Genomic DNA, 15,348 nt, shown 5'->3' with positions numbered 1-15,348 from the left:
GGTTCAAGAACTACTAGTGGGGTAGTGTGGACTAGCATCTTTCACTCTAGTGTCATGGTTCAAGAACTACTAGTGGGGTTGTGTTGACTAGCAGCTTTCACTCTTGTGTCATGATTCAAGAACTACTAGTGGGGTAGTGTTGACTAGCATCTTTCACTCTTGTGTCATGGTTCAAGAACTACTAGTGGGGTAGTGTGGACTAGCAGCTTTCACTGTAGTGTCATGATTCAAGAACTACTAGTGGGGTAGTGTGGACTAGCAGCTTTCACTCTAGTGTCATGGTTCAAGACCTACTAGTGGGATAGTGTTGACTAGCAGCTTTCACTCTAGTGTCATGGTTCAAGAACTACTAGTGGGGTAGTGTTGACTAGCAGCTTTCTCTCTAGTGTCATGATTCAAGAACTACTAGTGGGATAGTGTTGACTAGCAGCATTCTCTCTGGTGTCATGGTTCAAGAACTACTAGTGGGGTAGTGTGGACTAGCAGCTTTCACTGTAGTGTCATGGTTCAAGAACTACTAGTGGGGTAGTGTTGACTAGCATCTTTCACTCTAGTGTCATGGTTCAAGAACTACTAGTGGGGTTGTGTCGACCAGCAGCTTTCACTGTAGTGTCATGATTCAAGAACTACTAGTGGGGTAGTGTTGACTAGCAGCTTTCACTGTAGTGTAATGGTTCAAGAACTACTAGTGGGGTAGTGTTGACTAGCAGCTTTCACTGTAGTGTCATGGTTCAAGAACTACTAGTGGGGTAGTGTGGACTAGCATCTTTCACTCTAGTGTCATGGTTCAAGAACTACTAGTGGGGTTGTGTTGACTAGCAGCTTTCACTCTTGTGTCATGATTCAAGAACTACTAGTGGGGTAGTGTTGACTAGCATCTTTCACTCTTGTGTCATGGTTCAAGAACTACTAGTGGGGTAGTGTGGACTAGCAGCTTTCACTGTAGTGTCATGATTCAAGAACTACTAGTGGGGTAGTGTTGACTAGCAGCTTTCACTCTAGTGTCATGGTTCAAGAACTACTAGTGGGATAGTGTTGACTAGCAGCATTCTCTCTGGTGTCATGGTTCAAGAACTACTAGTGGGGTAGTGTGGACTAGCAGCTTTCACTGTAGTGTCATGGTTCAAGAACAACTATTGGGGTAGTGTTGACTAGCAGCTTTCTCTCTAGTGTCATGGTTCAAGAACTACTAGTGGGGTAGTGTGGACTAGCAGCTTTCACTCTTGTGTCATGGTTCAAGAACTACTAGTGGGGTAGTGTGGACTAGCAGCTTTCTCTCTAGTGTCATGGTTCAAGAACTACTATTGAGGTAGTGTGGACTAGCAGCTTTCTCTCTAGTGTCATGGTTCAAGAACTACTATTGGGTAGTGTTGACTAGCAGCATTCTCTCTAGTGTCATGGTTCAAGAACTACTAGTGGTAGTGTTGACTAGCAGTGTCATGGTTCAAGAACTACTAGTGGGATAGTGTTGACTAGCATCTTTCACTGTAGTGTCATGGTTCAAGAACCACTAGTGGGATAGTGTTGACTAGCAGCTTTCTCTCTTGTGTCATGGTTCAAGAACTACTTGTGAGGTAGTGTTGACTAGCAGCTTTCACTGTAGTGTCATGGTTCAAGAACTACTAGTGAGGTAGTGTTGACTAGCAGCATTCTCTCTAGTGTCATGGTTCAAGAACTACTATTGGGGTAGTGTTGACTAGCAGCTTTCTCTCTAGTGTCATGATTCAAGAACTACTAGTGGGGTAGTGTTGACTAGCAGCATTCTCTCTAGTGTCATGGTTCAAGAACTACTATTGGGGTAGTGTTGACTAGCAGCTTTCTCTCTAGTGTCATGATTCAAGAACTACTAGTGGGGTTGTGTTGACTAGCAGCTTTCCTTCTAGAGTCATGGTTCAACATTAAAGACGTTGTACAAGTATACTTTGTGTAGCTTTCCAGTAGTATCCAAAAAGAAATAAACAAAGTAAAACTAGTTTCTGTAAGTGAATCACTTTTTACCGAACAAGTGATGACGTCGTTCGTTCTTGGAGAATATAATACAAAATGTAACAGAGTTGGTTATTTAAATAATTATTTAGGTTTTAATTAGTCCGGTTACCAGTTCTTCGTTCTTTCCGGTTCTATTTGACAAATAAACCAGATAGCGATCTTCTCATTACCATTCTCACTCCTGCTCTCTTCTTTCGACGCCAGGTTTCTCTGAACAGAGAATACTATTCTACAAACAGTGAAGCTTGCGGAATCGAGTTTAACTCACTTAATCGATAGTGCCATTAGGATACTTTGTTGAAATGCGAGGGAGCGTTTTTTTTATCATTATGAGTTGATTAATCGTTTGCAGGAGGATGATAAGAGAGAGCAGATGGAGACCAGGAAACAATGAAAACAGCTTGACTCTAAGTCCATAAAATAAAAACTTTTGTCATTTAGAATTAAACTAATAGATAAAAAAAACACCGAAAAACTTACGTGTACCAATAAAAATAATTGTTTTTTATATTATTTTTTACTGGAAAAATATAGATAATTCCTGATGTTGAAAAGGTATTTAATATATCTATTATCGATCTAATCACTTACACAAGTTGTTCTACATACTGAGGTTCGTACTGTAACAGGTACGTTTATCTAAATTAATTCAGGTGAGTAGTACAGGTCAGTTTCATTAAATATCTTACCTTATACATTCGTGTTTATAGACAAAAGAAACTTGGCAGAGGTACCAGGTCTGCATACTTAAATTATTATTATAACCACATTAATAAAATCAAGTATGGTTTAGTAAACCTGATGGACATCAGTTCTGCATACCTAAATTATTATTATAATCACATTAATAGAATCAAGTATGGTTTAATAAACCTGATGGATATCAGTTCTGCATACCTAAATTATTATTGTAACAACATTAATAGAATCAAGTATGGTTTAGTAAACCTGATGGACATCAGTTCTGCATACTAAAATTATTATTATAACCCCATTAATAGAATCAAGCATGATTTAGTAAACCTGATGGATATCAGTTCTGCATACCTAAATTATTATTATAACCACATTAATAGAATCAAGTATGGTTTAGTAAACCTGATGGATATCAGTTCTGCATACTTAAATTAATATTATAACCACATCAATAGAATCAAGTATGGTTTATAAACCTGAATATCAGTTCTGCATACTTAAATTAATATTATAACCACGTTAATAGGTTTTAGTAAACCTGATGGATATCAGTTCTGCATACTTAAATTATATATAACCACATTAATAGAATCAAGTATGGTTTAGTAAACCTGATGGATATCAGTTCTGCATACTTAAATTAATATTATAACCACATTAATAGAATCAAGTATGGTTTAGTAAACCTGATGGATATCAGTTCTGCATACTTAAATTAATATTATAACCACATTAATAGAATCAAGTATGGTTTAGTAAACCTGATGGATATCAGTTCTGCATACTTAAATTATTATTATAACCACATTAATAGAATCAAGTAAGGTTTAGTAAACCTGATGGATATCAGTTCTGCATACTTAAATTAATATTATAACCACGTTAATAGAATCAAGTATGGTTTAGTAAACCTGATGGATATCAGTTCTGCATACTTAAATTAATATTATAACCACGTTAATAGAATCAAGTATGGTTTAGTAAACCTGATGGATATCAGTTCTGCATACTTAAATTATTATTATAACCACATTAATAGAATCAAGTATGGTTTAGTAAACCTGATGGATATCACTTCTGCATTTAAATTATTATTATAACCACATTAATAGAATCAAGTGCCTGATGGATATCAGTTATGCTTAAATTATTATAACCACATTAATAGAATCAAGTAAGGTTTAGTAAACCTGATGGATATCAGTTCTGCATACTTAAATTAATATTATAACCACATTAATAGAATCAAGTATGGTTTAGTAAATCTTATGGATATTAAGAAACTCCTTAAATCGAACTGAAAAATATATAGACTTTCGACAATCATAATACCGTTTCATTACAGTTTCGACAATCATAAAGCAGTTTCAATAAAGCTTTATTAATCAAAAAGCCGTTTCACTAGAGTTTCCACAGTTAAAATACCGTTTCATTACAGTTTCTGTAATCGCAAAGTCGTTTCACTCTAACTTCGACAATCATGAAGCCGTTTCACTGAAGTTTCGACAATTGTAAAGGCGTTTCATTAGAGTTTCAACAGATATAACACTGTTTGATTACAGGTTCGACAATCAGTATGTCATTTCATTACAGTTCCAATAGTTACAATCCCGTTTCACTAGAGTTTCGAGAATCACAAAACCATTTGAGTTCCTGAGTTTTTCTGAAGTGAGTGAGAGTATCGGTGATTCAAGTACAGAATATATTCTGTGTATAGACGTCTTTATTTTTCTGAATTACAATGATTACTTATAAATTCCACGAATTAAATAGACTCGTGGTCGTCATATTGTTTTACAAAATCCCCACTACGGGTGGAGGCAAAAGTGTTTAAACTACAGTTTATAGAAACAAACAATTATGAAAAGGGACAAACCTGTACCAGTAACTATTGGTTATCTGACTGGTTGATATACATGGTACCACTGCATGTTGATATACATAGTACCACTGCATGTTGATATACATGGTACCACTGCATGTTGATATACATAGTACCACTGCATGTTGCCATGGCGATTGATATTCGATCTTCGTCATACTGGAAATTTCTTCTTCGTGTCATTAGTAATTAATATGTTAATTAATGTCCATAAGAATCGACTCTGGTAGCATACATGTTTAATATATATGGCAGGACTTTTAATATAAAGTTTAACGAAGAAATTTAACGAGCAGATTTTGACCCGTGTGGTTCCAGGAAGATTATGTTATTTATGAAGAATCCATTATACTTACACAGGTTCTTAAGGGTGCAAGTTTGAAATATTTTCGGTTATTTGAAGCATATATCTTTGCGATTAAACATTGATTTATTATCTAGCATTTCTAGATGCAACTCTTAAACTAACGCGCGTGCACATCAGCGGATAGCTATTTTTGGAAATAAGTGAAAGCTTCTGATTTTTGATTTTTTTCCTTTGGTTTAGTTTAATTACGTATACATAACAATGTCGTAAGTTAACAATGTCGAAGTGTGATCATGGTAAATATATACTTTGTATTTAAGAAGAGGTTTGATAACGAGATACAAGATGAGTAAGTTAACAATTTCGAAGTGTGACCATGGTGAATATATACTTTGTATTTAAGAAGAGGTTTGATAACGAGATACAACATAAGTAAGTTAACAATGTCGAAGTGTGACCATGGTGAATATATACTTTGTATTTAAGAAGAGGTTTGATAACGAGATACAACATAAGTAAGTTAACAATGTCGAAGTGTGACCATGGTGAATATATACTTTGTATTTAACAAGAGGTTTGATAACGAGATACAAGATGAGTAAGTTAACAATGTCGAAGTGTGACCATGGTGAATATATACTTTGTATTTAAGAAGAGGTTTGATAACGAGATACAAGATAAGTAAGTTAACAATGTCGAAGTGTGACCATGGTGAATATATACTTTGTATTTAAGAAGAGGTTTGATAACGAGATACAAGATAAGTAAGTTAACAATGTCGAAGTGTGGTGAATATATACTTTGTATTTAAGGTGATAACGAGATATATACAATGTCGAAGTGTGATTGGTGAATATATACTTTGTATTTAAGAGGTTTGATAACGAGATACAAGATGAGTAAGTTAACAATGTCGAAGTGTGACCATGGTGAATATATACTTTGTATTTAACAAGAGGTTTGATAACGAGATACAAGATGAGTAAGTTAACAATGTCGAAGTGTGATCATGGTGAATATATACTTTGTATTTAAGAAGAGGTTTGATAACGAGATACAAGATGAGTAAGTTAACAATGTCGAAGTGTGACCATGGTGAATATATACTTTGTATTTAAGAAGAGGTTTGATAACGAGATACAAGATGAGTAAGTTAACAATGTCGAAGTGTGACCATGGTGAATATATACTTTGTATTTAAGAAGAGGTTTGATAACGAGATACAACATAAGTAAGTTAACAATGTCGAAGTGTGACCATGGTGAATATATACTTTGTATTTAAGAAGAGGTTTGATAACGAGATACAAGATAAGTAAGTTAACAATGTCGAAGTGTGACCATGGTGAATATATACTTTGTATTTAAGTGTTTGATAACGAGATACAAGATGGTAAGTTAACAATGTCGAAGTGTGATATGGTGAATATATACTTTGTATTTAAGAAGAGGTTTGATAACGAGATACAAGATGAGTAAGTTAACAATGTCGAAGTGTGACCATGGTGAATATATACTTTGTATTTAACAAGAGGTTTGATAACGAGATACAAGATAAGTAAGTTAACAATGTCGAAGTGTGACCATGGTGAATATATACTTTGTATTTAACAAGAGGTTTGATAACGAGATACAAGATGAGTAAGTTAACAATGTCGAAGTGTGACCATGGTGAATATATACTTTGTATTTAATACTTTGTAGAGGTTTGATAACGAGATACAAGATGAGTAAGTTAACAATGTCGAAGTGTGATCATGGTGAATATATACTTTGTATTTAAGAAGAGGTTTGATAACGAGATACAACATAAGTAAGTTAACAATGTCGAAGTGTGATCATGGTGAATATATACTTTGTATTTAAGAAGAGGTTTGATAACGAGATACAAGATAAGTAAGTTAACAATGTCGAAGTGTGATCATGGTGAATATATACTTTGTATTTAAGAAGAGGTTTGATAACGAGATACAACATAAGTAAGTTAACAATGTCGAAGTGTGATCATGGTGAATATATACTTTGTATTTAAGAAGAGGTTTGATAACGAGATACAAGATGAGTAAGTTAACAATGTCGAAGTGTGATCATGGTGAATATATACTTTGTATTTAAGAAGAGGTTTGATAACGAGATACAAGATGAGTAAGTTAACAATGTCGAAGTGTGACCATGGTGAATATATACTTTGTATTTAAGAAGAGGTTTGATAACGAGATACAAGATAAGTAAGTTAACAATGTCGAAGTGTGATCATGGTGAATATATACTTTGTATTTAAGAAGAGGTTTGATAACGAGATACAAGATGAGTAAGTTAACAATGTCGAAGTGTGATCATGGTGAATATATACTTTGTATTTAACAAGAGGTTTGATAACGAGATACAAGATGAGTAAGTTAACAATGTCGAAGTGTGACCATGGTGAATATATACTTTGTATTTAACAAGAGGTTTGACAACGAGATACAAGATGAGTAAGTTAACAATGTCGAAGTGTGACCATGGTGAATATATACTTTGTATTTAACAAGAGTTTTGATAACGAGATACAAGATGAGTAAGTTAACAATGTCGAAGTGTGACCATGGTGAATATATACTTTGTATTTAACAAGAGTTTTGATAACGAGATACAACATAAGTAAGTTAACAATGTCGAAGTGTGATCATGGTGAATATATACTTTGTATTTAACAAGAGGTTTGATAACGAGATACAAGATGAGTAAGTTAACAATGTCGAAGTGTGACCATGGTGAATATATTCTTTGTATTTAACAAGAGGTTTGATAACGAGATACAAGATGAGTAAGTTAACAATGTCGAAGTGTGACCATGGTGAATATATACTTTGTATTTAACAAGAGGTTTGACAACGAGATACAAGATGAGTAAGTTAACAATGTCGAAGTGTGACCATGGTGAATATATACTTTGTATTTAACAAGAGGTTTGATAACGAGATACAAGATGAGTAAGTTAACAATGTCGAAGTGTGACCATGGTGAATATATACTTTGTATTTAAGAAGAGGTTTGATAACGAGATACAACATAAGTAAGTTAACAATGTCGAAGTGTGACCATGGTGAATATATACTTTGTATTTAAGAAGAGGTTTGATAACGAGATACAACATAAGTAAGTTAACAATGTCGAAGTGTGACCATGGTGAATATATACTTTGTATTTAAGAAGAGGTTTGATAACGAGATACAAGATGAGTAAGTTAACAATGTCGAAGTGTGACCATGGTGAATATATACTTTGTATTCAAGAGGGATATTATAGGTTTATAGAAACGTAAACATCAAGATAGGAACTAGATATGTAGTGTAAACTAAGCCTACTTTACATTCCATTTCATGTGGAATTATTTTCATTTGTTTAGAATTAATTATGTTTTTTCCTACCTACATCAACCTTTGCATCAGCATTAGCATTTTGTCCACTTGCGTCAGTTGTTTATCGCGATGCGGTTGAGATTCTGAGAAAAATAAATCTAACTTGTTCCTATAATAAACTATTTCAATTGGACGTGAAGAAACTTTACGAATTTTTATTCTCTCATCCATTCTGTAATAGTTTTAGGCTTCACGCGAACCAAACAAAGGCCGATGTAACATGTGTTATAATTACAATACATGGTCAGGCTAATTAATAGAGGTACGACATTTCGCTGATTCTGTCTTTTACAGTCTGTCGATTCACGTGTTAATTATATTGTCACATCCTGGCATACTCCTCTGTGCTCATTTCTACTAAGATCACAAGTGTAAGAGACATAAATAACAGAAATAAAACACATCAAAATTCTGCTATATTTCACTATAGGCTCTCTTTCACTGTCTTGCTGGTGATATTTTATTAAACAACAACATCGAATAGCTTCCCTATACAGTAATGTTGCCCTCTGTTTCAAAGGGAAGTAATTAATAGGTTCCCGTGTGAAAACGAATGAAAGTTATACATGAATATCATTTAGAATAAATCACGTACACAATACTCCAAAATGAGAGGATTCTGGTTTTTCTGGAAAGCTTAGAGAAAATTTTAAGTGTATTAAAAGAGTGATCATTATGTAAACACCGGTTGTATGAAAACCAATCAAATTATTCGAAAAACAGCAGATGAGATGTTATGGACAAAATAAGGTAACTTAATGAATTATTTTATTAACCCTACTTCTTATTATAAGCATGAATATATTACAATTCACTCTTAAAACTTTACATAAATTTAAAAACAAAATCTTCATATAAACTACTACTTGGAAGTTAAAGATTTGCTACGACCCACAACTCAGTTTGAGATATATATTTAATAATATCATGACGTATTTCCGGTTGTGTACAATAACATTAGCATAAATGTCTATAATGTTTGCATGTGTAAACGTGACACACAAACACATATAAAGTATAGAATTCGAACGTCAGTTCTAAATGATTTTAAAAGGCTACAAAAAAACGATCTATATACTCGAAACTCAAGATCCGTGGTTAACAGCACAACTTCTCAAAGACAAACAAAAAATTATATATAGTGAAAAATATCCTCTAACTTTTTTATTACAGAAAGTTTTATAATTCTTATGCGTATTAGCATCTAGGAAGTTTTATAATTCTTATGCATATTAGCATATAGGAAGTTTTATAATACTTATACCTATTAGCATGTAGGAAGTTTTATAATTCTTATGCGTATTATGAAGTAGGAAGTTTTATAATACTTATACCTATTAGCATGTAGGAAGTTTTATAATTCTTATGCGTATTATGAAGTAGGAAGTTTTATAATTCTTATGCGTATTATAAAGTAGGAAGTTTTATAATACTTATACCAATTATAATGCAGGATGTTCTGTAATACGTATATCCGTTATCAACTGCAAAACATGAACATTCATCTCAGAAATGTTGCAGCCTCTTTATTTTGGTTTGCTTCCTGACAATACTGTACAGTTAGTTCTACAGAGGAGCCGATAATACACGCTTTGTGATTCACTCTGTCTTAACACTGGAGGTGGACGGATGTTATGTTTTCATCCCTGTGTGTGTGTTTGCTATCAAAATGACCAAATGGATTTGGACAAATATGATACACATTTGAAATATTACCCAACTTACAAGTGGTTAATTTTCGGAGGGTCAAAATCAAACAGCAAGGTCACAGCAAGGTCAAGAAAACATTCTTATCTGTTAACATGGGGACTGATTTTTGACACTATTTTATTCAATAACTCAGTCAAAATTGATGGGACGTTGGTGAAAGTCGGTGAATGTGTGTAGAATGTTATTACTCAATGTGTTGAAAATGATAAGCCATGCCTGCTAATTACGAAGCACACATATCCGTATATTTTCAAAGCCGAATATAATGACGCTACGTAGTTGAGGCACGCGCTCTATTGAGTGCCCGTCTAGTTATTGCTAAATTATTAGACACTCAATATGTATCACAAATAACGAACTACTTGAGACTTTTAAAGGAGACATTAAAATCTCACACAGTTATTTACGGCATAACAGTCCGCACTGATAGCGCTGATCACGTGGTACCTCGTCGTTAAGTTTAAACGTTGGCTGAAGAAGAAATTTGTAGGGTTAACAATAAACTAGCAACTGCGCATGACAAACAAATCCTATACCGTGTTATATGTTTCTTCGCTGCTCTATAATAAACCACTTAAATATGCCAACGGTTTTCAAATGAAATACGACAGTATATTAAATCATAACGTAGTATTTTCGACAGTGATAGCAGTTATAAAATATTTCACAGAAAAGCTGTGTTGTAACAGTAGACATCAGAGACGTAATACAACAAAAGGCAGGAGGAATTATCCGGTGTAGTATATTTTTATTAATCACAAGTTTCTCGGTAGGAGAGCGGTAATTCTTCGGATTAACCAAGCTAAAATCAGTGGTTCGATTCCCCTCGGTGGACACAACAGATAGCCCGATGTGGCTTTACTATAAGAAAACATACACACGAAAATAAAGCTACACAATATGCTATCTGCAATGTACTCACTGCGGGAATTGAAACCGGAATTTTAGCGATATAGTTCCTCAGACTTCCACTTCGTCTTCTGGAGATTGGCGCCAGTGGAATAGATTCCACTTCAGTGATGTCGAGAAACCCTCTTGTTGAGAAATTTATATGCAAAATCGGCTTGTTTGGGTTGAGAAAATATTTTACATAGAAGAGCGAACAACGTTTCGACCTTCTATGTAAAATATTTTCTCAACCCAAACGAGCCGTTTTTACATATAAAGATTCCACTTCGGTTTCTTGACCTCGAATATCAGTCATGGATATATTAAACTTATCTCTTAATACATCATTCGAAGTAGCTTATCATAAATAAGTATATTACATTGTTTTATCTTACAAGAGGTGCATGTAACACAATATTTATAGTTAGTATGTAAAAATACTGGCAAACCTCTCGTGGTTTCACGGATAAACTCCATTTTTTATTGGCTGTCTTAAAGTTTAAAATACCTCATGAATATTTCAACTTAACAATGACTTTTTGACAAACTACAGAGGTGCTATTTGAAAGCAGGTAACACTCGTAGTAAACTGTTTCTTCTTCGACGAACAATTAATTGCAACATTTCACTTATAATGGAAGCATACACTCTTAAAATAATACCGTGAAACAGGTTGGAGTAGGACAGGTTGCGATATAAATGTCGTTAGAAAACTCAATGAAACAGAACAGCTTACGTGGTCTATTTCATTAACGTCGTTCGGTGTGTGGTGTTTGTTTGAATCCGTGCGAAGTGTTAAACTTTATTTTCATTGTGTACATTAGCACAAATATGAAAACCTCCAACAAAAGGTGTAGAGTTTCGGCTAGTGCAGAGTTAATGTAGCGTTAGTGTTAAATCTACTGATATATACATTGTTCAGAGAGTGGTTTGACAGGTTTCTAGTATATCTGCGGAATCACGATGCTAGAAGCCAGGTTTCGATACATGTGTTCGGCAGGGCACAGAGATCCCATTGTACTGTTTTGTGTTTAACAACAAACAAACTCTGTTCTGGTACCAATGTTAGATTTACATATATTTGGTGAAGTATCACGTGCACAATTTTTGGCAACTGGTATGTAAACTTGAGTGCTATTTTCAGCCAGTACATTGCTGTATTTTGAGATTGCCAAGTGAATATCTCTCACCGTGTGTCGCAGAAGCTTTCAGAAACCATTTGAAGTCAAGAAAAATAAATTATATTATATTATTTTTAGCATGGGTAAGAAAGAAATGGTAGACATCAGGTCTGTGCTCGTCCTCCAGTGGAACAGTGCTATGTCTGCGGATTCACACCTTTAGAAACCGAGATTCGATACTCGTGGTGGGCAGAGCAGAGATAGCCCATTGTGTAGCGTCGTGCTTAATTACAAACAGACAAACAATAATTAAGTATATCCCATATTTCATTTCTAGCAGCTAATCCGTGGCTTAGCGGTAATTCTAAAGGATCCCTCTCCTAGAAACCAGGTTTCGATAGTGTAAAGGCGTTTTGCGCTTAAGTAACAACTCGCAAGTCAATTGTAATTAGGTACACGTTATCAATCAGGCTTGGAATTTTTTTTTAAATGTATCTTACAATAATTACTATTAATATAACTGTGTTATTATTTACTAAATGACAAATAACCCATTGTTTCTGCAGTTTTACTTTTGTGATATGTGAGCCAGGCGTGGCCTAGTGAATAGAGTACTCGTATTATAAATAGGAAGGGAAATACCTTGTATCGCATCGTCTCAGAAATGCACTCCCAGCTTGCTCTGTTCGACCATACGAATGTAGCAGTGAGTTCTAATCCCTAACTGCCTTCTCTCTAAACTTTCAGTTCAAAATTTTATTATAAGATATCTATACGCTATAGAAAATAGTGCGGTGAACAGAATATGGGTTTAACAATGAACCAGTTAACGAAACCTTTCACCATGAAAACAACAATGTTAATTCCGTTATTGATACTTTACAAACTATTTATAAACGTATTCAATTCGTGTAGTATGAATCTCTGAACGAAGCACAGAATGTAACCGTTCAAATAATAATAAATAATAATGACACAAAAGAACGTTTTGGTAAAACCAAATAATATAAGAGGAAAACGTTAAGTTTCTAGAGAAATACCTTGAAAACACTATCATCTCAGATCACTCTCTCTTAATATGATGCGATATAGTGTTAAAAATTAAATTTATACAAAGTGTTTTATAAGTGGAATCTATGTATTCTTCCAATATAAGATATATAAATATTTATATATATGTACACGTATTATCGATGTTACACAGAAAGCTCCTGCGATCGAGCAGATGGAAGACCACGGGTAATTATTGTATAAATAAACTACTTGCAGGCATCAGGGAAATACAAATACAAATAAACTACTTGGGATCATCAGGGAAATACAAATACAAATAAACTACTTGAAATCATCAGGAAAATACAAATACAAATAAACTACTTGGGATGATGAGGGAAACACAAATACAAATAAACTACTTGGGATCATCAGGGAAATACAAATACAAATAAACTACTTGAAATCATCAGGAAAATACAAATACAAATAAACTACTTGAGATCAAGAGGGAAATACAAATACAAATAAACTACTTGGGATCATCAGGGAAATACAAATACAAATAAACTACTTGAAATCATCAGGAAAACACAAATACAAAGAAACTACTTGAGATCATCAGGGAAATACAAATACAAATAAACTACTTAAGATGATGAGGGAAATAAAAATACAAATAAACTACTTGAGATCATCAGGGAAATAGAAATACAAATATACCACTTGAGATCATGAGGGAAACACAAATACAAATAAACTACTTGAGATCATGAGGGAAATACAAATACAAATAAACTACTTGGGATCATCAGGGAAATACAAATACAAATAAACTACTTGGGATCATCAGGGAAATACAATACAAATAAACTACTTGAGATCATCAGGGAAATACAAATACAAATAAACTACTTGGGATCATGAGCGAAACACAAATACAAATAAACTACTTGAAATCATCAGGGAAATACAAATACAAATATACTACTTGAGATCATCAAGGAAATACAAATACAAATAAACTACTTGAGATCATCAGGAAAATACAAATACAAATAAACTACTTGAGATCATCAGGGAAATACCAATACAAGTAACCTACTTGAGATCATGAGGGAAACACAAATACAAATAAACTACTTGAGATCATCAGGGTAATACAAATACAAATAAACTACTTGGAATCATCAGGGAAATACAAATACAAAGACACTACTTGAGATCATGAGGGAAACACAAATACAAAGATACTACTTGAGATCATGAGGGAAACACAAATACAAATAAACTACTTGAGATCATCAGGGAAATAGAAATACAAATATACCACTTGAGATCATGAGGGAAACACAAATACAAATAAACTACTTGAGATCATGAGGGAAACACAAATACAAATAAACTACTTCGGATCATCAGGGAAATACAAATAAACTACTTGAGATCATCAGGGAAATACAAATACAAATAAACTACTTGGGATCATCAGGGAAATACAAATACAAATAAACTACTTGGGATCATCAGGGAAATACAATACAAATAAACTACTTGAGATCATGAGGGAAACACAAATACAAATAAACTACTTGAGATCATGAGGGAAACACAAATACAAATAAACTACTTCGGATCATCAGGGAAATACAAATAAACTACTTGAGATCATCAGGGAAATACAAATACAAATAAACTACTTGGGATCATCAGGGAAATACAAATACAAATAAACTACTTGGGATCATCAGGGAAATACAATACAAATAAACTACTTGAGATCATCAGGGAAATGCAAATACAAATAAACTAATTGAGATCATCAGGGAAATACAAATACAAATAAACTACTTGGGATCATGAGCGAAACACAAATACAAATAAACTACTTGAAATCATGAGGGAAATACAAATACAAATATACTACTTGAGATCATGAGGGAAATACAAATACAAATAAACTACTTGAGATCATCAGGGAAATACCAATACAAGTAACCTACTTGAGATCATGAGGGAAACACAAATACAAATAAACTACTTGAGATCATCAGGGTAATACAAATACAAATAAACTACTTGAGATCATCAGGGAAATACCAATACAAGTAACCTACTTGAGATCATGAGGGAAACACAAATACAAATAAACTACTTGAGATCATCAGGGTAATACAAATACAAATAAACTACTTGGGATCATCAGGGAAATACAAATAAACTACTTGAGACCATCAGGGAAATACAAATACAAAGACACTACTTGAGATCATGAGGGAAACACAAATACAAAGAACCTACTTGAGATCATGAGGGAAACACAAATACAAATAAACTACTTGAGATCATCAGGGAAATA

General features: G+C 33.7%; 1 long non-coding RNA gene across 2 annotated transcripts in view; it reads right to left on the bottom strand.

The window, feature by feature from the left end:
- LOC143256244 (uncharacterized) overlaps positions 1–12,713 on the bottom strand; it is a 264,283-nt gene extending 251,570 nt beyond the window's left edge. For both annotated transcript variants that reach the window (XR_013031217.1, XR_013031218.1), the window contains exon 1: positions 12,639–12,713. This is a non-coding gene — a long non-coding RNA (uncharacterized LOC143256244). The remainder of the gene's footprint in view (positions 1–12,638) is intronic.
- Positions 12,714–15,348: the final 2,635 nt, after the last annotated feature.

Source organism: Tachypleus tridentatus, chromosome 7, assembly GCF_004210375.1.
Source record: "Tachypleus tridentatus isolate NWPU-2018 chromosome 7, ASM421037v1, whole genome shotgun sequence".
In the NCBI taxonomy this organism is placed as follows: Eukaryota; Metazoa; Arthropoda; class Merostomata; order Xiphosura; family Limulidae; genus Tachypleus; species Tachypleus tridentatus.
Note: the sequence above shows the minus strand (reverse complement) of the source record. Positions and strands in the feature narration are given on the sequence as shown.